The following is a 22,482-nucleotide window of genomic DNA, read 5'->3' as shown; positions in this document are numbered from 1 at the left end:
TCTGTTAAAAGCACATTAGTCACACTGCAAAGTCTAGCACTTGAAAGAAATTCCAGAATTAAGGTTCCCTGTCCAACCTTAATTCAGCCCCTTGTGCTCACACGTGATGGTACAGTCTTTAATTACATGACCACATATTATTTTTCCACTGGACCCCTTCACAATTTGTAGGTACAAGGTTGCAGATGTAAGGTTGCACAGGCAACTAAAAACACAGCACTTCCTAACTTTTGAATGTTTGACTTTAGTTTGCAAATATGAAAAATTGGGACAGGGGGTGTGGGGTAATAGGAGCCTATATAAGAAAAAGACCCAAAAATTGGGACTGTCCATATAAAATCGGGACAACTGGTCACCCTAGTTAACATAGATTGTTTGTATTTATTATGCATATGTAGCAAATATATATACACATATGTTTTATAAACACACACACTACAAACAATCTGATGGCTGCTCTGTAATTCTCCTTTCTTATGTTGCTTGTGTTGGGGGCAAAGACACAAATAAAAACAGCCTGTGCCTCTCGTCACCCTGACCACTTTGCTTGTGTGTTCTATCCTAATCCCTTTCCCCTTGTCTGTTCTTTGTCTTTTTAGATTGTAACCCCTTTTAAGGCTAGGGCTCTCCCTAATTATATATCTATACATGGCCTAGCAGATACAGAGGGCACCATTATTATTAGAGACAATGCTAAGGCACTGCCAGTGAATGGAACCTAGAAAAGTCCTACAGGAAACAGTTATTTCATTCTGTGATGGGGTCACTTGGGCTTATTAAAGCTATTTTAATTTCACTGTATTCTAGCTAAATAGCCTAAATATGCCAAGGAATATTAAAAAGCTAAATTTCCAGTGGAAGAATGTTTTGAAGTTAATGGTGGTTTATTATCATTTGGGACTCCTCAGCCTCGTATCCTTAACCCCAAAGGGCATGTTGTAATATCTTGTTTAAATGCTTCAGGACAGATCTTCATATGATTTAAATCTGTGTAGCTTCATCATATTGGAAGTCAGTGGAGCTCTGCAGATTTACTAGCTGGGACTCTGGCCCTAAATCCTTTTGGTTAGCTGTTATAATATTAAGACTTTTTGCTATTTATTTATATTCAATATTCTTCTTTGGTTTAAACAAAAAACAAATTGCAAAAAGAAAATTAATTCATTAACTATAACATTGAAGATTAAAAGAGCTTTAGAAGTACTAACATAATTAACAGTGTACTGAGCTCTTTGCATTGGAACTCAATGGTCAACAAGAATAAAAGCAAAAGTCCTTGCCCCTTGAGTCAAAGGAGTATCTCCTACAGCTGTCAGTGAGTTACATGCTGTTATAGACACTGGAGTAAACTATGATCAAAGCCACTGAGTCTTTTCAATTCAGTACAGTAGTCTTATCCCTCTGACAGTGCACGTATGATTGTCATGAATCCTGTTATTTCCACTTTTTTTTCTTTTGAAAAGGTTAAAATGTCAATTTTTTTTCCAGCCCTGCTCTTGCTCAGTAGAACAGAGATATTCAGCTGTGAATAAGATGTGAACATGGTGGTACTCTCAAAATTTTATTTCCCCAAGTCAAAGAAGGCAATATTTGGGTTGAAAAGATAAATTTCTTAGGGACTGATCTAAAGCCCATTGAAGTCAATAGAATCAAAAATCCTAATGAATTCAATGGGGTTTGGATCAGGCCCTCAGAGCCCAATGTCAATTACCTGACAGCTGATTCACCCCACCAAAATACTCTACAAACCTGTTTAAATTAAATAGTGACTTCAAAAAGATGGGTAACACTTTGTACTTCAGTGGGGTATGCCATCAAAGAGTTATACATTAAGCCTCACAACATCCCTTTGAGGTCTGTAAATGTTATTTCAGTTTCACCAGTGAGGAAACTGAGGTAGATAATTTATACCTTGCATTTAACATAGAATGCTAACATTTTGCACACTGCAAGGCAAATGATAACTTAGAACTGTATGTCCACAGCTTCTAGAGGGATATGTTTCTAAACTAGGATTGTTATTCAAAAAAGGGATCTAAACTTAGGCAACTAAAGTGGCCTAAGTAATCAGCAGCTCCCATTGAGATTAAGCCATTGCAGTGATGAAGTCCCAACATCTTTAAACTACTCTACATGTTTGTTTGTTTGTTTGTTTGTTTTTGGGGGAGGGGGTTGTGAAAGCCCCAAATGCTTGCAGATATGTTCAGTACCATCTCTACACAAAAGTAAATTATATTAATAAAGCTGTACAAAATTCAGTAATTATTTTCAAGGTAATATGCATTCTCTAGACTTCCTTTCAATCCATATTAACAGCATATATAGCAGCATTGCTGCACTTAGTACATTATGCAAGTATTTCTATAACCATTATCTTGTCTAAAGATGCCCAAAGTGTAGAAGTGCAGCAGAGTAAAACCATTCTTATAGACAGACAAATGATAAATGCCTTTGTCACTATAGCCATTAGCAGGTTTTGCTGTCAGTAAATTACTTTGATAATTAATTCTGCTCACTATACAAGAGGATGTCATGGCAAAGGTGGGTTCATATAGGATATACAGTTTAGTTCTGATATTTTCATGTTATATTTGAGTCCTGAAATATTTTGGCCAAGATTTTTAAAAGTCACTAGTGATTTTCTGCACTCAACTTGGGGCCAAATTTTCAGAAATGTTGAGGATCGTCCCTTTGAAAATGTGGTCCCTGTTTGTGATGTAGAGACCTGCCACCTACAAAATGGACTGACCACCACTGTTTGGTGACCTACATGTAATGAAATGTTATACTCACATCAAATCCTAATTGGCAGGGAGTTATATCACCATAACACACCACCATAATTGGCACGCCTGTAAAAAGCTCAGCAGAAAGGCCAAGATTTCACTGGACATAACTTGATTTTCCCTCACCCCAAGAGAAGGTCAGTATTTCACATTTTTGAAGTTGCGTTTATTTCAAATTCATTTTCAAATTTTTAAATTATTTTTTCCAAAAAAGATCCTCATACACAGAAATAAATGAATAGATTATCAAATGGTTATTTAAAACCAGGCTTTTAGCAAATGTAAAATTTCAATATCCACTTCAAATATCAAGAAGCCACTTTTTTTCTTTGCAAAAGGCAATAAGTTTTGGTAGTCAACAATTGTTTATAAAAAAAAAAAAACATTTTCAAAAGAGGACTTTAAAAAAATAGGAAAAAAAGAACTTTGCATTTGAGAAATGTTGACCAGCTCTAATATACAGGATTTAGAGAACCTTACACATTATCACCACATCTATTTTACCTGTTCTGCGAGTGAAGTAAGTTTATTAATATACCGTCTTAGCTAAAGGCCATAATAATTTCATAATAAAATAAATATACATTTTAAATCAATACAACTTCAAAAACACAAATTAAATTTAAAAAAAACAAGATTAACTCTGACCTACAATTATTTACACAGTCAAAATCACCCCTCTAAAATTATACACGAAAATAAAATATTAATTTAGGTCAAAAGTAGTCTCTCTTTCCCGTACTTTTTTCTTATTTTTATGACCAACTAGACAAATAGGCTGACAACTTGTAAAAGAGAAATATTTTCACTACATAGCAACTATTCTAATTTCTGAGGTGATGTAGTAAAGGGCATCTGGGCCAGGAATGGATATAAACCATTTATTTATTGGTAGCAGTACTGTTCTGTCTTCTGTGGGGGACAAAAAACTAGTCTAGAAGAAAAACCATCCGTTTGGCAATTTTTCATGAGTGGTATTATTTTTCTAAAGTAAAATGGAATGAAAATGATCAAAACAATCAGATTTCCATAATGACATCATTTGTGCTCAGACACATATATAAATAAAGGTATCCATACAGGTTTTCATTATAGCCCCTTGTTTTTATTCAATCATAACTTTAAAAAAATGGATTAAGAGAGTTTCTGTGATAGTCCTGAAGCCAAAAGTGATTTTATTTCCTTTTGAAAGCTTGAATTAATAACACGTTTCAAAATATCTTTGAGTTTACAAATGGAAAAAATATACTTTTTTTCTGAAAAAACTTTGCCACCTGGATTGGCCTGAAAGAAGGTCCAGTTATCAGTAACTCTCTCAAATGAGTCGATTGAATCATGAGGACTTTTATTAGTGTCTCAGTTGGGCTAATTGTGTAGGATATACACAGTGATTTCAGCCAACAGGCTTCCATTAGGTGGCTAAATCTACTCTAATGTTTGTCTTTCTTTTGGCACACACAGCAATCAGATAACAGATGTGGAGTTTGATCTCTCAACCCTCAGGCATAGCTGCCAGAGTGGCAGTAGAACATACACATTACAGCAACCTCAGATGGAAGCCATCCTGACTACAATGACAAGTTTCCCACCCCTTCCACATTATGAATACCCAGAACAAAAAGCTCACAAATACAAAGCTGCTGTGTCTGGACTACATAGGGTAGTCATAGGAAGCCCACCCTGATTATACTACACTCCATGCCAAGAAATGTTCTTGCAAAAAATCATACATTTGATGACCAATGTACAAGGTGTGCTATTTACTTGAGGACTTTCATATTCTATATCCTTTGATGAGATATGTCTATCATCAACAACTGACTCCTGACTTCTAGGAATGATTAGAACCACTGAAGGACAGTTCTAGACAGATCAGTAATGTCCCTTGGTCACCAAATATCCTGCCATCAATTGTACCAAAAGTTGCTGAGACGGCCAACAAGCCCAAATTGGTCTGATCATTCATGACCCCGACAAATATAATCTTAACCCCAAATTCAGGCCAGAACCAAGGATGTCAATAGTGTCCAGCTCTCCCAGAAATGGAATACCAGCCACCCATTCAGTCACTTTCCTGAAAAAGGGAAATTAGAGAGTGACAGTAATTGGCAAGCATCAGAATTGTCTTGCTGAGAAGGGGACAGACCTCTTCATGTTTAAAGATGGTCAGTACCTTTCTGCAACTGAGAGAAGCTGATAATGCCTATCAATAATGTCACCACAGCTGTGGCTCTTGCTTGTAACTAATATGGGCAAGTGTGAAAATTGCAGGCAGTGAAGGCTTACAATAATAAGGAAGACCATGGATGTCCTCTGTAGAAACAAAGCAAAATTTATGGAGGAAAAGGCACACTACAAAAAAGAGTTCACCTGAATAGTACCTCACTGTGTCCACAGATGAGGACAAATAATATTTGTGACATCCTTGGTGACAATGAAATACAATTTTCATTATATTAACACAAAATCCTGTGGAAGATGATGCTCCAGTGTTAGCTCCACAGTTTCTCTTTCCTAAGCTGTAACCAAGCTATTGCAAGTCCAAGAGACTTGTTGGAGTCACAGTGGTGAATCACAATGACTTCTGGGGCCAAAAAATGCTGAGGTACTAGGCAGGAATAGGATGTCCAGGGCATTAACAGAGGATAATAGCTGTCATTGAGCTGCTGACACTTGGCTGGAAAGGAAAAATCAGATACACTTCTTCACCAGAAGGTAAATCACAGAAATCCATAAACAATTAGTCTTTGACACCATGATCAGCTCCATTGATAAAAGTAAAGAAGATCGATAGCATGAAAATGTATGATAGTTAGGCCACATAAGAGTGACCTGAACATCCAAAGTACCTATAAAAAAAAACGAGAAACACGGTTGAGCATTTGACCAGTTCTCTGGGCGCTCTCCTTGGTCCTCTGTGAGTTAACATTTCATTTTGCATAGCACTCTCAAGAGTTAAGAGATAAATACAGGCACCTTCTCTTAAGTCTTGTTACTTTGGAGCTACTAGAATAGTGCATGTTTCACATGGGCAATGGCATAGTAGTCCTGCAAGGATCTTTCACCACCTACTAAACCAACTAAACCTACATGGGTAGGGCATATGAGTGGGATAAAGGTAAACATATTTTACACTCTGGATTTTCTTATTTTTCTGTCCCAATGGCAGAACTGTTGAAATCCACATAGTTATGATTTCTCAGGTTCCTGAGGTCAGTAGAAGCATTCACTTGGAACAACTAAAATGGGCACATGATCCAGTTTGACCACCAGATAGGAGACAGTTCTAAAGTGATTACTTTCATTCATATGTCTGGCAACCACAACATAGATCACTGGGGAACAATTTTACATGACTTCAATAGGTAGCTTTTCTAGGAATTTAAGCTGAAGCTAGGGTCATAGTTTTGATGAAATACCAGTACTTCCCAATCTTTAAGTGCTTGGATGTATCGAGAAAGATCAAATATTTTGTTGCCTATAGTATCATCAAGAATAGTTGTGGACACTACCATGTTGTTTCCTGTCATTCCAAAACCCAAGAACTTCAAAGGCAGTGCAATACTCCACATAGCACTAGTACCAACTTTAATAAATCTAGCCATCTGATCCCACAACATCATTCCTCAAAGTATAGCCTCCTCAATTTAGTATCTCTGGGAACGGCACAAAGATATGAGAGCAGTGACTTTATGTGGCATTAGTGCCTCTAGATACATTTGATACTTTGTAGACACCTTGAGGCATCTGTGTATATTGGGTACTTTTGTACTGATTGGCAAAAGTCAGAAGTACACTTAAATATACAGTGTGGAGATTATTTAAGCATACATAGAAAAAACTAAAAATATGTCATAAAACTCTAAGGGAAGGGTGAGGTGGAACACAAAATGAAAGGGATGACCTTGTGTTCTGTTTGTTTGTTTTGGTAATATAAACAAGCTTGCAGACCTTATTCGTTCTGGCTGTATTTGTACAGCAGACTGTGAGGGAAGTTAAATTTAACTTTTGTCCCAAAAGCTATCAGACAGTTGCTTTTTTACATAATATAAGTGGGTTTTCCAATATTCTTGCATACCGTGTTAGAGCTCAATATCATAAACTAATAAGTAGAAATGGTGGGATCTATGCATATTCTAAAATTAATATTCTACATCAATGCTTACGTTAAAGGGAAAATGTAGGATGCAATACAAGAAGACTTAAGGCCATTCTTCCCTGAATTCTTACTCAATATTTTCCTTTCTATGGGGAAGCCAAGGCCCAATAAAAGTTCTTAAACCAGACCTATTGAAATTGGGCTGGTTGTGAACTCCAAAAGATCTCAGTTCCTTTTAGACACCTAAATAACTGGCCAGATTTTCAAAAGTCAAAATCTAGGTGATAAATGACCCAGTGAGAACTGCGGGGTGCTGAGCACTTCTGAAGACCTGGAGTGAGAATCTGTGCCGTGTCTCAAGGAGCTGCAGCATGGCTTGGAGGCAGGGCAAAGGAATTAAATTGGCTTCAACATGGCTTTAGAGTCCTCCTTATCCTGGACTGCTCCAAGAGCTGGAGCAGCCTCTGGCATAATTCAGACAATCCTGGGGCCTGTCTAAATTAGAACAACCTCTCAGAGCTGCTATATGGGCCATAGCACGACTAGGAATGGGCTGCGGGAAGAGGCGTGGGCTGAGGGATGTGCTGGCCACCACTTCCCGCAACCCCTATTGGCCTGGAGCGGCGAACCGCAGCCAGTGGGAGCTGCGATTGGCCGAACCTGCAGACGCGGTACAGAAACAAACCGGCCCAGCCCGCAAAGGTTGCTGATCCCTGATTTAGAATAAGAATTTAAAACGGAAAAAGTTATCAAGAGAAAAAAAAAGTGCTTGTATTTAATAAGGATTAGCCATGGAGAAAATAAGTTTAAAGAGAATGTATACCTTGGAAAACTAATTTGATTTGTTTTATTGCAGAATTCTAAGCCTGTTTCACCATGATCTGCATTAAAATGGGTCTCATGTTTCAAGAATCAGATTTCTACCCCTTCTTGTCATTTACTTGTATCTTTGCCTTAACTTCCTAGAATCACTCTGTCAAGAAAATTAATGCAGTTACAGGAATTTGTGAGAGACCATTTCACTCACATGCATTGGGACAAACATCTGGTTAGTAAGCAATTTTAATGCATAGATTACAAGACATTTTCCTTAGCTAAAAACAGAAGAGTTTTACATCTGATAAAACAACATATTACATTATGACCTACTCATCACAAATGAAGAGCACAAATAGCTAGAGGGAGATTTATAGGGCCTAAATGTTCTTTCTTAGCCCTATATACATTACACATATCAGATGCAACTCCATTGGATTCCTACTGGTGTAAAACTAGTGCTAGTGCAATCTGAGTCAGGCCCATTATCTTACATATAGAGCACCACAGCTGTTTGGAAAATGATGTATAGTTTACATTATGTGCAATCATATGTATAGGGCAAATTCATTTATTAAGGCAGTGGTCCCAAACTTGATCTGCTGCTTGTGCAGGGAAAGCCCCTGCCGGGCCAGGCCGGTTTGTTTACCTGCCGCATCCGCAGGTTCTGCCAATCACGGCTCCCAGTGGCCGCGGTTCGCTGCTCCAGGCCAATGGGAGCTGCTGGAAGCAGCGCAGGCCAAGGGACGTACCATAAAAATTGTTCCAGCACCCCTGCCTCCACCCACAAAACCACTCTTCTGTGTTTTAACACAGACACTTTTGGTTTGGAGGATGTGCATCAATTCTACGTTGTTTAGAAAAGTAATAGAAAAGAAAGCAGGCTCATAAATATGAAATAACACATAAGGCTTGTTTGAGAGCTATGATGCAGCAACCCCTGCATGAACTCCTCATTAGCTATTAAATTAACAGCTCTGAGTGGTGTATGAGTGGGCTCAAGGTACATTTATTTTAGTCTAGGTTTTATTTTCTCATTTTTCTGTACCAATGGCAGAACCATCAAAACCCACATAGTTTTAATAAACCTGCTCTTACATAATAAAAGCAAATTTCCTCAGAACATATGCTGCATATATTTCCCATTTCCCTCAGTTGTTTTGTTTTACAGCTCATTTTGTCAGATTGCAAATAACTGAAACAAAAGAACATAAAAGGTGATTTATTATACTTGTTAGGATAAACAATGAGTTACAAGGAAAAACATTTCTAAACAGAAACATTTTCAGTGATGAAACATTTGGAAGTTGCTGCATTATAAAAGAGGAAATACTTGTGAGGGAGTTCTGTGATCTTTTTTAAATAGGAGCTTTAGCTGAGAAGAAAAAAAAAGGGTACTAAATCACTGTTCAGAATGAAAATAGCCTCTATGGTTTCAAAGGAATAAAACATACCATTCACCCAATGCTGGGTCCCTAAAAATTCTGTGGAGTTATGATAGCATTAAGAGTCATGTGCTTCCACTGATTTGTGTGGAATAATGATAATTCCACCATTATCAAAACTCATGTTTCTGTCTCATCTTAGCTACTGTACCATTCTCTTCTGGACTCATCTCCCACCAAACCCGAACATTCAGTTACTAAAATAATCTTCCTCAACCACTGCCCTGCACACCACACCTTCTTTCTAGTCCTTTCTTGGGCTCCCTATGTCTTTACATTCAAGATCCTTGTACATACTTCTGAGGCTTTGGCCATAATTACACCCCATTGCCTGCCACTTCCCACCTCATCCCCATAGAAGATTAGGGTTGGAAGAGACCTCAGGAGGTCATCTAGTCCAATCCCCTGCTCAAAGCAGGACCAACCCAACTAACTCATCACAGCCAAGGCTTTGTCAAGCCGGGACTTAAAAACCTCTAAGGATGGAGATTCCACCCATGCTCTGCTCACTTTTCTCCCTTTGACTTTGTTTCCACTAGAGAAATTTGGTGCACTACCTTCCTACTGGGCCCCTTAACATGTCTGGAATACACCACCTGGTCAGAGTCCCTAACAAGTGAACAGGCAATCACATCACAGCTTGAAGTGATGAAAAGTAACAGGAGGAAAATGCCAGCGCCATGGCCTAGCTGAACATTACAGATGAGGAGCCAGAACAGGAGATGCCAGAGATCTTCCTGAGATCCCAGAACGACTTCAGCGAATCCAAAGAACCTGACAGAGCAGCACGTCAAATCAGGAGGAAAAGGAAGAACTGGAATATATAGGCCCTCAACTCCAATTTTATATATGTACCAATCAGGATTGAGTTTGCAGACTGTAGAGCTGGAAGAAACATTTTCCAGGTTGTAATAAACACCACCATTAATGCTGTGAAAATGGTGGGCATGGATGCATGAGGATAGACTATCCCCTCTCCTCCAGTTTCATCATTCCTCCTCCCTAACATCTGCTTCTGTCTGGGACCACTAGGTTTGTTCTCCCAAACTCTAACAAGTTCAGCATTCCCTTAGCAAACCATCTCCATGGCTGGATGCATTGTTCCCTGTTCCTGCAAGTGGTGAAGTGGTCAACATAGTTTAATGGTAGATATCCAGTGTACCAACAGCAGCCACAATGCAGCAAATGTGAAAAAAAGGATACTGACATAGGATACACTGGACCAAATATTTATGTTATATGTATCTGTCAGACCTTACACCACATCGGGACACCTATTTAATAACTTGTTCTTATCTAGCTGCTTTTCTATTCTATGCACTAAAAACCATTCTGAGGAAAATTAAGAGCAATCTTATGCATAATTACCACATTTATTGATAGAGGAATTAGTATATATCTTATAGTGTCTCTGGCCAACCACCAAATGCAAGTACTCAAATCAGGCAAACACGTCAATTAATTATAGATCTAATTTTCTCTTCCATTGCTCTCCTTCCCTGCCCATTCCCCCCCCAAGCCCTGTACATTTTTTTTATATTTGTGAAGAAAGTCTAATGCTATATCATTACCCTTTCTAGTTCCAAAACAGAAGTGCCTTGCAAAAAGGCACTGGAATTCCAAACAAAACAGAAATTTCTGCTTTTATGATGTTCTTTAATATTCCAAGAGATGAATTAGTCACTGCTATGGCTATTAAGCCTTTAATTCTTAATTTTTCATGATGGTGATCAGTATTACACCTAGTAACACCCAAAGCAAGCAAGGGGGCTGATGGGATCAAGGATGGTGAAATAGCTGTCTAACTTGAGGCAAGGAAAAGAAAACAGAGAATATTGTTTGGGACATGCAGAGGGAAATACAATAGGATTCTGATCATATGTTTGGTTTCTAGCGAAGAAAACCAAGACTGTTTTTAAAGACAAGATAGATTTATGCAAGAGAACAATTCCTTTAGAATGGTCTATTTCAGAAGCAACAGGGAAATGAGACTTCACATCCAACAGTTCCAAAGAGAACGATTTAAGATGTCACAGGATGTAAATGAAGATGGCACAGGTGCCCCAGCAACAGGCCCTTTCACCTATGCTGGCACCAGCGGGCCAAAATAATGTGAATACAGGATAATGGCACATGTTGGCATGCACTATCTCTCTATCTCCTTCTTCTGCATTCCAACAATGTTCCATCCCTGCACTTAGAACCGAGGAGATTAATTTTCTATGTGCAAAACATCAATTTTATGTTCCTGTACTATACAAATCTTACTTTCCTTCTAATTTACCCTGTTACCTTAGTTACACAAGCCAGTTGGCCTGTATGATTGTGTCTCTAATAGATAACTTGTCAAAATAAAATTTGTGTAAATATCACATCAAATATGCTAGATTTTGTATCAACAAACATAATTCTTTTCTCTTTCAATGCCTTAATCCAATTCATGCAACACACACATAGACTGTGGGGGGAAAGCATAAGAACTGCAAAAAAGTCTTCACCACCAATAAAGCAAACAAAAGTATTTTATAACAATTGTTAACTATTAACATTGCATCAATATATCCACAATACTGTCTACTATAACCCCTCACCTTACAAATTATCATCATCAGAACGATCATAAAAATAAGTGTCTATCTACCAAATGAGCCACCCCCAGATTGACACTAGTTTTCAGTGGTGCTAATCGCTAATATTTGCTCTGTCAAAATCAGTGATCTGCATCATCCATCCCCCAATTCTCCACCTGCTCTTTGGAACTCTGTGCACTGAGCATTTCTAATTTGGGCAGCAGACCTACTGCAGGCTGTGTTAATATAATGTACAGCCTCCAGTGCCACAGCTTGTCTGTCCAGCTGTGCATAATTTGTCCTACTGCCTCCTCACTCCACCCTGTATTGAGACCTCATCTTTGCTTTCACATACATGACACAAACTGCAAAAGGCAGACATTATAATCATTACATTAATAATGAGCTGCTATTGCCCATCCCAGGCCTGGAGCACAACTCTGTCTGACCACTCAATAGTTATATACATGATTTACAGGAGGCACGCAACCTGGTTAGCATGATCTTGAAGTACTACACAGAGCCATTTACTGAAGATGTTGGGTGAGAGAAACAACTATTGCAGCAATAAATCCACTAACTGCTGGTGTCTCATTCTCTGGCACTTCAAGAATACTGACACAATGCCCTTACTGCAGATGCCTGAGATATCTCAAGTCCCAGAAGCTGAGCAGAAACTGTGTTAAGCAAGGCATGAGATCAGACTCTCTGTTCTTCGTTTTGATAAAAATAAAATTGGAAATGGCAGATATTGCCAGATTCCTATGGGGGCTTCACCTCTTCTGCAACAATTTCTTTGGGCTTCCAGAAAGTTTTTCAAAATTTCCCTCAAGCTACTGCTCCAATAGGCAGGCACTGTGGAACTGGGTATCCAGAAGGCAGTGCAACATTGTGGAGCAGCACTGGTATGAATGTAGGGCACAACTGCCCCTACAAAACCACAGCTAGTGTGAGCATTGCATTAATGGTTCAGGTACCAATTCAGTTACCAATGGTTCGGGTCTCCAGGGTACACACAGGTTTTGTTTTGTTTTAACAAACCTCAGTAAGACATCATGCAAAGCTATGGTGCTTGCTGAACAAATGTTTATTATTCATACTAGAGCAACAAATAACAAAATCCTTGAACATGGATAGAGGATAATATACGGTCCTAAGCTTTTGAACCATCAGTATTCTGCAGGCTAGTGAAATTTATGGCTCCCTACACCTTCACGTCCTATTCATTTATAATAGCTTTCCAAAAGAGGGATTGATTTTGCATAAATGAGCTTTTCAGGAGGACAGAAGATTTCTGCTGTTTAAAAAGATGGATTTGGAAGCATTTTAATGAGCACAGATTAAAATCCAGCCAACAAATCCCTTTAAATGGGACCCTGTATATTTCACTCAAATATTGCATATTCCTCATATAGGGCCTGACTCAGGGTCCACTGTATTTTCCAGGAGTCCTTCCATTGACTTCACCAGGCTTTGGATCAGCCCCATAATGCTAATCTTAATTATGTTGATGGTCTATGCTACATCCAGTAAAGAAAAGAGTAGGGAGTTTGTTGTGCGTTAGTTGGATAGAGACATGGCTGGCACCCATATATGGTCATACATAAGAATGAAATATTGGCTGTGCTTACTGGAAATGTGGATCTGGAAACCTTCCCACAGCCAAATCGACAAAAGCACAATCAAATGACAGAATCTGAAGGAAATGTTATCCCTCTGTAAAATGCAGCTACCAGGCAACATTTTGTATTTATTCCCACGGTGCTTAAAAAAAAAAAAAAAAAAAAAAAGACCACTCAACCCCTAAAGAAGTGGACAGACAAGGCTATAGATTTGTAAAGAATTTAAATAAAGGCATGGGAGGTAAAGATGGATATTTATTCATTTATTCCAGAAAAAGAATTCTCAAATGTACAATTACTACAATATCTGTGATTTCAGAGTAAAACCGAAGTGTAGTAGCGAATACAACTGCCCTCTACAAGCTGTGTCCTGCAGCCAATAAGTTTTACTCCTCCTAAATAAATTAATCTGCAACTTTTCCTTTGCAAGTTTCACCATTATTTGAAAACAAAAAGTTTGGTCTAAATATCTGTATCAAATGAATATAAAAAATAAACCAGAAACATATGTGTCCATTCCAACTTGTTTATTTGACAATGCAGCTATCCGCTTTTCCTCTAAGTTATATATATAATATAATATTTTGGCATCTTTAAAACAGGACTTTTGTATTTTAGGTAGCAAATTTATTTAGGGTATCAATCATCATTATATTGTAAAACATCAATAAGTGTGTGGCACTGAGCAATAGACACATCCGTAGTCTCTGTCTTGGAGAACTTAATGTATTGTACAGTTATTAACAAGTGTTCATTTATGAAACAAAGGAGTTAAAAATTAGTGAAAAATCTGTTCAGGGACATTTAACTCATGCTTTAGTACTTATCAGGTATTTCCAGATACAGTATATACAAAGATAGGGCAATGCCTGATAGAACTGGTTAATTGGCTTGTCTCATTTTCAGAAGGCCCAAATATAACTTTAAGCAATAGTGCAAGTGAGTTTGGTGGTGTTAACCCAGTTCCTTGTGTGGCACCTATATCACAAAACTGTCACGTGATGGCAACAATCAACATGGCTGGCAGCCCTTGATTTGGCAAGACCATTGACTAGAATAGCATTAGAGCAAGGTCTATATATGATTTGAGCAAACCTGCTGACTTCATGCCCACTTTATACCTGTGCCTGACTTAGCACCCAGATACAATGCGGATGAGTGATTTTAAAATGCTTCAATATTAGATGGCCTAAACAAAATCTATAATCATGAGGCAGGAAGGCTTTGTTTTGATTGACTTACTGGCCTTGTATATTCTTTGGGTTCGGGATTGAAGAGCCGTATCTCCATTTGTACAAAAGGGAAAAAAGAGTCACTATTGCTGGAGGAACAAGAAGTTACATACTTTTCTTATTGCACATTCATATCCAACAAATGCAAATCTGAATGAAGCTCTTAGAGAAATCTACACAGCCACCAATTTATGATAATACAATCATCTCTCAAATTGTAAGTACTTGCTATACCATTGATTATAATTAATAAAGAACTAAAATGCCTGTTTCATTGATTATTATAATTAATACTAAAGTACTTTTTCATTATAAATAAAAATAATTTAAAGAATTTAAAAGTTGTTATAAAGAGTAGTAAATAAAACATGAGTTATGTCACACTATGTAATGTAGAATAACCTTCGTCAGATTAATAATTTCATAATTAGACATAACCAAGCATCAGTGCATTTCCAAAAACCAATGATTTTTTTACTATATGCCCCTCTTAATCATGTCATTATAAAAATTACTATATTCTGCCTAATATTTCCATCATTTTTCAATATGGCCTTGGTACATTCTAACCAAAATCCCCAAAATAGTTGCATTATAGTCACAAAAAAATCGATACCTTTTAAGAAAGTCATTTTAATAATGGTAGGGCACATGGGTTCTCCCCCCGTCCCCCAGTTTGCAGAGTGAATTAATCAATCTAGTATAATAGCTTCCGTAATATTTTTTCTAATAAGAGTTCCATTAATTTTCTTTTAAAAGGTTCACCAACCCCAAGCTGCAAATCTCAGTGTGCACATAAAGTGACAATGGAGAGATGAGCATGGAAAGTCTTACCCTTTTACTTACTGAAGCTATATTTGGTTGAATACATTTGCTAAAACATTTCCTAACACTCAGAGTGGTGTGTGAGCTCAACGCAGAACACAGCAGAATGTAAGAGCTGTACAAGGTGATCTCAATTATTACAACTCATTTTTAGATAGAGTACAGTAGTGTGCATCTGAACATTTCTCAATAGGTTTCATTTCATTATGTGAACACATATATTCTATTTGAATAAGCCATGCTAGTGGTCAAACCCTTATACAGATGTAACTGGGAAAGGCAACACCTTCTGGAGAGGCTATTAATGTTCAGATCATCACTCATACTATGGTAATAGGTCACAAAATAATATTGTTCGATATAAACTTTCTTTTAAATCTAACAATCCAGAAATGTTCCCCCCACCCCAAGTTCACTTATTTATAATCCAGGAGATCTGACCTCATTTTTTTATTACTACCCTCTTCAAAATGATATTTATTTCCTATGAATTGTACCCATTGTTTTTTCCCCCCTATAAATTGTAAGTTTTCTCCCTCCTACTCCACTTTCAGGTTATGGAAAGTGGACATTTATTACCTACCACATCTATCGTTTTGAGGAATAGTACCAATAAAACCTTTTTTCTTTTCAACCAGCAAGTGTTTTTTTTTCTTAAAATTCAGATCTGGGGACTACTAACTCAAACACAATAGAACTATTAAAAGGTGACAGAGTTGAGGACATAACCCTGTCAGATGTAGGGATCAAAATGGCTTGGAGCAGAAATGCTTTACAAACATTGCTTGAGCACACCTGAGCGGAACTGTGACAGAGAATAGCTGCGGTTTGAAATGAGATTCCTGATGATCTGAGTGGCTCATTGCCAGCCTCATGTTTATGTTTTGGTCTTATTAGGTTTTCCTCTTTTTAAATTCAAAGTCTGGTGTGCATTTGTAATGAATCTTGGTCACACAAAAGAGATCTTGAACATTTGTGCTTTGTGACAAGTCTTCAAACAGCAGAATGACTAAATCCTATGCCGTTTACAGAGTGATGCTTTTCCTGTCCCACCCAGGTGGATCTGTTCCTTATATTGTGTGATTCAGCTGTCAAAGAACAGCATGCTTCTTTGAAAAGCTAAGTGGAGGCCATATTGAGAACCTGTCCAAAGCAGAAGTACACACCTTTATGCAGTGTTCAATTACTTTTTCATATTAAACAAAGCACTGTTTCCATACAATTTTTTTTTAAATTTATAGTTTCTATCAAGCAGCTCTTCCTTCTGCCTCTTCCCTTCCTTTCTAACTGACTGGTAATGACCTTCAGCTGGAATTTGCATATTAAGGCAGCCATTTTTGACAAACCCTTTATCACTATTCCTTTGAGTCAAAGGGCCTGTTCAAGACACTAGTCTAACTAAACAGGCTGAAAAGAGCATCTGTGACAATGAAGCTATGCATGTAGAATTTTTGGTAAATTATCCACTGTATCAATTATCCTGTTTTAATCCAATCCAGTATACAATTATCCTATATTATTTAGAAGTTTTATTGAGAAGTTTTTTATTGTTGTGTATTTTCTAACAAGAATTGTCTTAACTGATCACTCTGCATTGTTGAACAAGGAAAAAATAATATCCTATGCACTTAGCATGAGGCTTAAAAGATGTCTGTGTTTACAGTGTATGTACTAGCATTTGTAATATTTGACTTTGTGTTGTAATGTTACTATTTAAAGGAGTAGTAGGCAAATCATCAGTCTCAATTAGAAATGTTAGCATTCTGAAATGTTACAAATCCTACAACAAAATAAATTATATGCACCTGATCTAAAGGCCACTGAAATCAGTGGAAAAATCCCCACTGGTTTCAATGAGCTTTGGATCAAGCCCTAGATGAAAAACAGGATCAAAGAAATATATTTTGGATGCCAAAACCACAGTTTCAGTTATGATACCTAGTATAGCCCAAATAGAAAAACACTGGTGGTAGTTGCAGTTGTGTGTTATCTATGCACACAGAAGAGAAAAAAATAAATGTGACTTGTAAACAAAAGAAAAATAATTCTCAATTGCTAAGAACCAGTATGTCAGAATTAAAGATTGAATTATCATAAAAATATCTTGTCATGAAATGTACTGTTCTAATACCATCACAATATTTTGCTTGCATAAATGACCTATTGGTAAGTCACAACATTCATAGTACCTTTTCACATCCATGGTATCTAATGATTAGTTGGAACAGGTTTATGACTAATAGTATGCAATCCTGTCTCCTGCAGCATAACTGATAAGAATTACAGCAACCCTCCTGAAGGCAATAATATGTATAGACCATTCTGTAAAATATTAACAGATGTGGCAGATCTATTTTTCATAAGAAAATAAAAAAGGATTAATTTTAAGTATGAAAGTAGCCCACCTGCGTAAACCTGAGTTTTTTATCCACTTCATTACAATTGATGAATATAATGATCAACTCTCTATGGTAACACAAAAAGTTATTTTCTTATATTAATAATAAGAAAGGATTTTAAATGTCTTATAATGAATAAATATAATTTGTATTGCATGGGATATAGATTACCACCCTTCCACCAAACTGAGATGATTTAAATTTGCAGAGAAGTCCATGCTACATGAACTGGAGATTTCCATTCAGCGTACCTACTAACAATTTCATCCATTTGCCCTTGCATTTTGAATCCCTTTCCTCTACTTACAGGAACACACTCCTAACGCTACTAAGCATTTGGGATCAAAATACAGCCTAGATTTAAGGATTTTTTCTCCAAAAAATTGATGAAGCATGATTATGGAATCAACAAATATTTCCTTACTTTTTAAATACAAAGTATCAAAGATGAACATTTGTTTACATCATTGTGGTTATAGTAAACATCAACACCCCAATAAAGCCTATGGACTCAAAAAGTTAAATATAAAGCATCTAATATAATAGATTAAATGGCCACATCAGTCTCTGCCTCTACTTATTGAATTACTGGACTGCTACAATTTAATCCGGAAACTTGATCTATCTAATAAAATATAGATAGGGACTTTCACATTTCATTCCATTAGCCATCCTTTGACAGAAATTGCTGTTGCATGTCTCAAACACATCCAGATTCTGCACTTTTTGAAAACTTTTTCTTAAAACCTTTCCAGTTCCCTTGCTTCTGAGGACCGCGCAAAGGAGGGAAGCTAGAGGTAGGAAATGCTTCCTGGATGTTAAACCATTTGAAATCCAACATGATTTTGTAGTTTTAAAACATACATGCAGTTGGGCTTTCAAGATACAGAGGTGGAATACATGGAAATAAAACATTTCAAGCAATTGACCAAATCTCAAAAATAAAATTAAAAGTCACTAGGAAGTATCCACACTACCACCTTGTGGAATTTTCTTGCAAGAACAGCACCTGCTTGTTTCCACAAAGTTATTTTTCCCTACCTAATATTAAAATTAGTTTAGTTTCAGGGATAGATAAGGGTTCTATTATTACTAGTTTCTTTTATGAAAACAAGGGATAGGCCCACAGCGCAGATGATTAACTTATCTCTTGGGTTTCTTTATTTTCCTCTCTCTTGCTCGCTCTAAATAGTTGCCCTGGCTCTAAATGATAAAATAATCATAATTATAACAATAAATCAAATGTAGCCTTGTCTCAATGAATCCCAGCACGGGGGCAGGGGAGAATGGGGGGGGGGGGGGGAAGAGATCTTTCCTGCAAGAGGAAAACAGTAAAACAACCACTTGTGAAACCTGCAGCAGTCAGAGCCTCTGCTGGGGACAAGACAAGGAAAAGAGGATCCAGTTTCTTCCAGCTGAGCCAAATCCGTTGAAAATAAGGACACTGTTACCCTGAGGTGGGTGTTAGCCTTCAGGTGTCCCCTTGTGGCTGGACTGGAAAAGCTGGCAGGAAAAGTCCCAGGGATCCAGGAACAGAGTGGCCGCTGCAGGATGCTTGCCCTGGCTTATACCCCTCCCAGGGGGGAAATGGAGCTCTTTGCAGTCAAGGCAGGCGTTGGACACCTGGCAATTAGCTGGGGACTGGGAGCTGGGGTGAGGTTGAGGCAGAGAAAGGCAGCACAGACCGAGGGACAGGTTGCACTGGGGACGGTGAGCAGCCGAGGCTAAGGGACTCATGGCCAGGAGGAAGGAACTTACTGGCATTGCAGCTTGCGGGGCAGGTTGCCGGAGAGGGAGCTGAGTTGCCGCGTGTGGGGCGGCCGGGAGAGCTGGGGATGTTTGCCTAAGGCATCCCCATCACCTGGATCAGCTAGATGAGGGCTAGGCGGTGTAACCTGGGGAGGGCCAGATTGCGGGGGGGGGGGGACGCTGCGGTGTGTGCTTGGGGCTATTGAGTCTCGGGGTGGGTAAGGACCGTGTCTGCAGCAGGGACTGCTAGACAGTGGCTGCAGTGAGCAGGAGAAGGGGAATCGCTCTGCTACCCGCCCCTCCAAAAAAACTCCTCTTGCAACTGGGACCCCAGCAAGGCTCAGTTCCCCTCCCACCCCCCCCAGCCCACACGCCAGCAGCATTCGCGGGGCGGGGGCGGCCCGGGGGAAGGCGCCTGGCGCAGGGTCTGGCAGAAGGGAGGGGGAGGTAGAAGTTCAGCGGCTGCTCTCACTGCGCCCCCCGGCTGATGGCTGCAGGAGGGACAGATCATCAATCACAGCACCCTGCAGAGGCAATGGGGGGGGGGGGGGGGCGACAGGGAAATGGGGCCGCTGCAGTGCAGGAGGGGTGGGCAGGCAAGGGCGGCCCCGGAGGACGTGGGCACGGGGCTGGGCAGCGGGAGACGGGGAAAGGAGGGGGAGCCGCTCTGCGGTGCCTAACTTCCCCCCGGAGAGCGGGGAGGCGCGGCAGGTTTGACACAGAGAGTTTGGGGCAGCAGCAGTTTCCCGTAGGGAAGGTGCAACCCGGAGCCAAGGAGTGCGGAGAGGCTCCACATGAGGCACCCCCCCCCCCCACACACACACACACACAACCCCAGCACTGTCCACTAGCCGCGCCAGTCCCGCCCCCCCCCCCCCCGCCCCCAGCCCCAGCTTTGCAGGGAGGGCGATCCCCCTCCTTCTTCCCCCTCCGGAGCCTTCCTCTGTCCCCCTTTATTTCTCTCTTAACACTCGTCCCCCCCCAAGTCGCTTCTCCCTTCGCATACCCAGCCAGCCAGACATGGTCCCTCGCGAGTGCCGGGCTCCAGTCCATCACGTGTGAGAACCCATGCATCACAAAAGCAGGCATTTTACCCGAGCCCAGCCGCTGAAGAAGAAAAGAGGGTGAATCGCTCCATAGAAGAAGAGCCAAGCTGTGTTTTTTTTTAAAGGAGGGGGACACAGCGAGGTGAAACCAAGCCCGCCCTACGTGCCGGTTCTGTAATTCCCTCCACACCACCGGTGCACAGGAGGTCCTGCTCCTTCCACTGCCTCTGATCTCGTTTGCAGAAAACTGTAGCTTTGCTCTTTCTGTCGCCCTGTACTGCAGATATCTCGCTCCCCCCCGCCCCCCCCCCCACACTTCTGTTTATTTGTCTGTTAGGCAGAGCTACTTTGTAAACATCTCACACAGACCCCCAGAGCCTTTTCAAATAGCTGATTGCACCAAAATGCCTCCAAACAAATGATGGTCCAGGGGAAGACAAATTCTAGATCTGTAGCTGCACAGATGACATGAAGATAGCCTATGACGGGGAAGAGGACAGAAAAAGTATCGCCTTAAAAATGACGGGGAAAGTAAAAGCATAAACGACTGCAGCAAACTGATCACCCTCTGCCTCAGAACTCACTGCAACCCCCGCAAAAATGAACATGAACACACAAACCTTAAATCTACTATACCTACCTTAACAGTGCGATAGCTGCAGCTGCACGGAGGTCCTTTTTTACTCAGCCAAATTCTTCCAGGGAATCCTGACAGGATATCAGACAACAGGAATTATTCAAACAAGGCTCCCCTCTGTTTTTTGGAATCCAACGCGATTTTCTTGTCCAAAGGAATGCAACGACCACAAAAAATAAAAATAAAAAAGCAACAACAACGCTGGATTTGGAGGAAACTGGCGCTTACTGTTGTAAACGACCTACATTCAGGAAGAAAATTCATTACAAAATCAGTGCAAGAAGGAGAGTTGGGTTTGTGAGTAAGAGCTCTGATTGCCTATGCAGAGACACAGAGACAGAGAGAGAGACTGATCTGCAAGAAAAAGAGAGATTGAAGAGGGAGAGAGGTCCAGGCTGTACCAGTCTCTCTCCTTCTGCTATTGGACCAAACTGAATGAAATTTACAAAGCCAGCAGCCAATAGATCTCTGCAGTCTGCCCCATCACTACAGAAACCATATCTACATCTACAACCTAATGCAAAGAGCATCTAATCCTACTGCAAACCAGCTGTAACAAAATTATCAAGGGTACCTGTATGATTGAACAGGTGGGCATTTTACACATGTAGAAATAAATGTAGAGAGGCAAATCACAGCGATACTTCCATTGGTTTTTTTTTTTTTCTATTCCAACATCTTACACAACAAATCCATGCTTTTTTAACCCATTAAAGCTGAGATTTCTATAATGTTGAGCAGTGTTTAAAGTGCCAGCAGTGGACCTCTTTCAGTGGTTCCCAAACTTACCAATATTAACTTATGTGAGGCATGGCTAGAAACATAGTTAAGCATCCTGCAAAATAAATAACCCTCAAAAGACATGTTTGTGTTTTTGTGTATTTACATATGTATGAGTAGGGTCAACAATATAATCAACAGTCCTGGTCTATGCTGTATTCTGATATCATTTAAATGAATTGTAAACCCCGGGATATCTTCTTATTCATTTCTCTTTGAAATGTACTGTGAATGGTGGAGGAACAAGCAAATGGCCTTATGTTAATTCATATAGCTAAGTACTAGTGATGGACCTCCTTCAAAGTCATGGTGATTACCTTTTTTGTTCCCCGAGGAACTCCAACTTGTCAAACAGACATGAAATTGTATAAAAGATCTTTGGGTCTTGATTCTATCATCTCAGATCTACTTAAGCTTTGTCAGGGGAAGTTTGAACTCTTTGCAACTACAACCTCAATGGATTGAACTCATGTGTG

At 39.4% G+C, this 22,482-nt stretch overlaps 1 protein-coding gene across 3 annotated transcripts in view; it reads right to left on the bottom strand.

The window, feature by feature from the left end:
• NLGN4X (neuroligin 4 X-linked) overlaps nucleotides 1–22,261 on the bottom strand; it is a 268,032-nt gene extending 245,771 nt beyond the window's left edge. For 2 of the 3 annotated variants that reach the window (XM_054008284.1, XM_054008274.1), the window contains exon 1: nucleotides 21,230–22,261. The gene's annotated coding sequence lies outside the window, so the exon portion shown is untranslated. Of the gene's footprint in view, nucleotides 1–20,549; nucleotides 20,737–21,229 lie in introns of those variants that run through there. The other variant, XM_054008291.1, reaches the window with a different exon arrangement.
• Between the last annotated feature and the right edge of the window lie 221 nt (nucleotides 22,262–22,482).

The sequence above is a fragment of the Malaclemys terrapin genome, chromosome 1 (assembly GCF_027887155.1).
Source record: "Malaclemys terrapin pileata isolate rMalTer1 chromosome 1, rMalTer1.hap1, whole genome shotgun sequence".
NCBI classification, from domain to species: domain Eukaryota; kingdom Metazoa; phylum Chordata; order Testudines; family Emydidae; genus Malaclemys; species Malaclemys terrapin.
The sequence above is the reverse complement of the archived record's forward strand: the minus strand, read 5'-3'. Positions and strand labels throughout refer to the sequence as shown.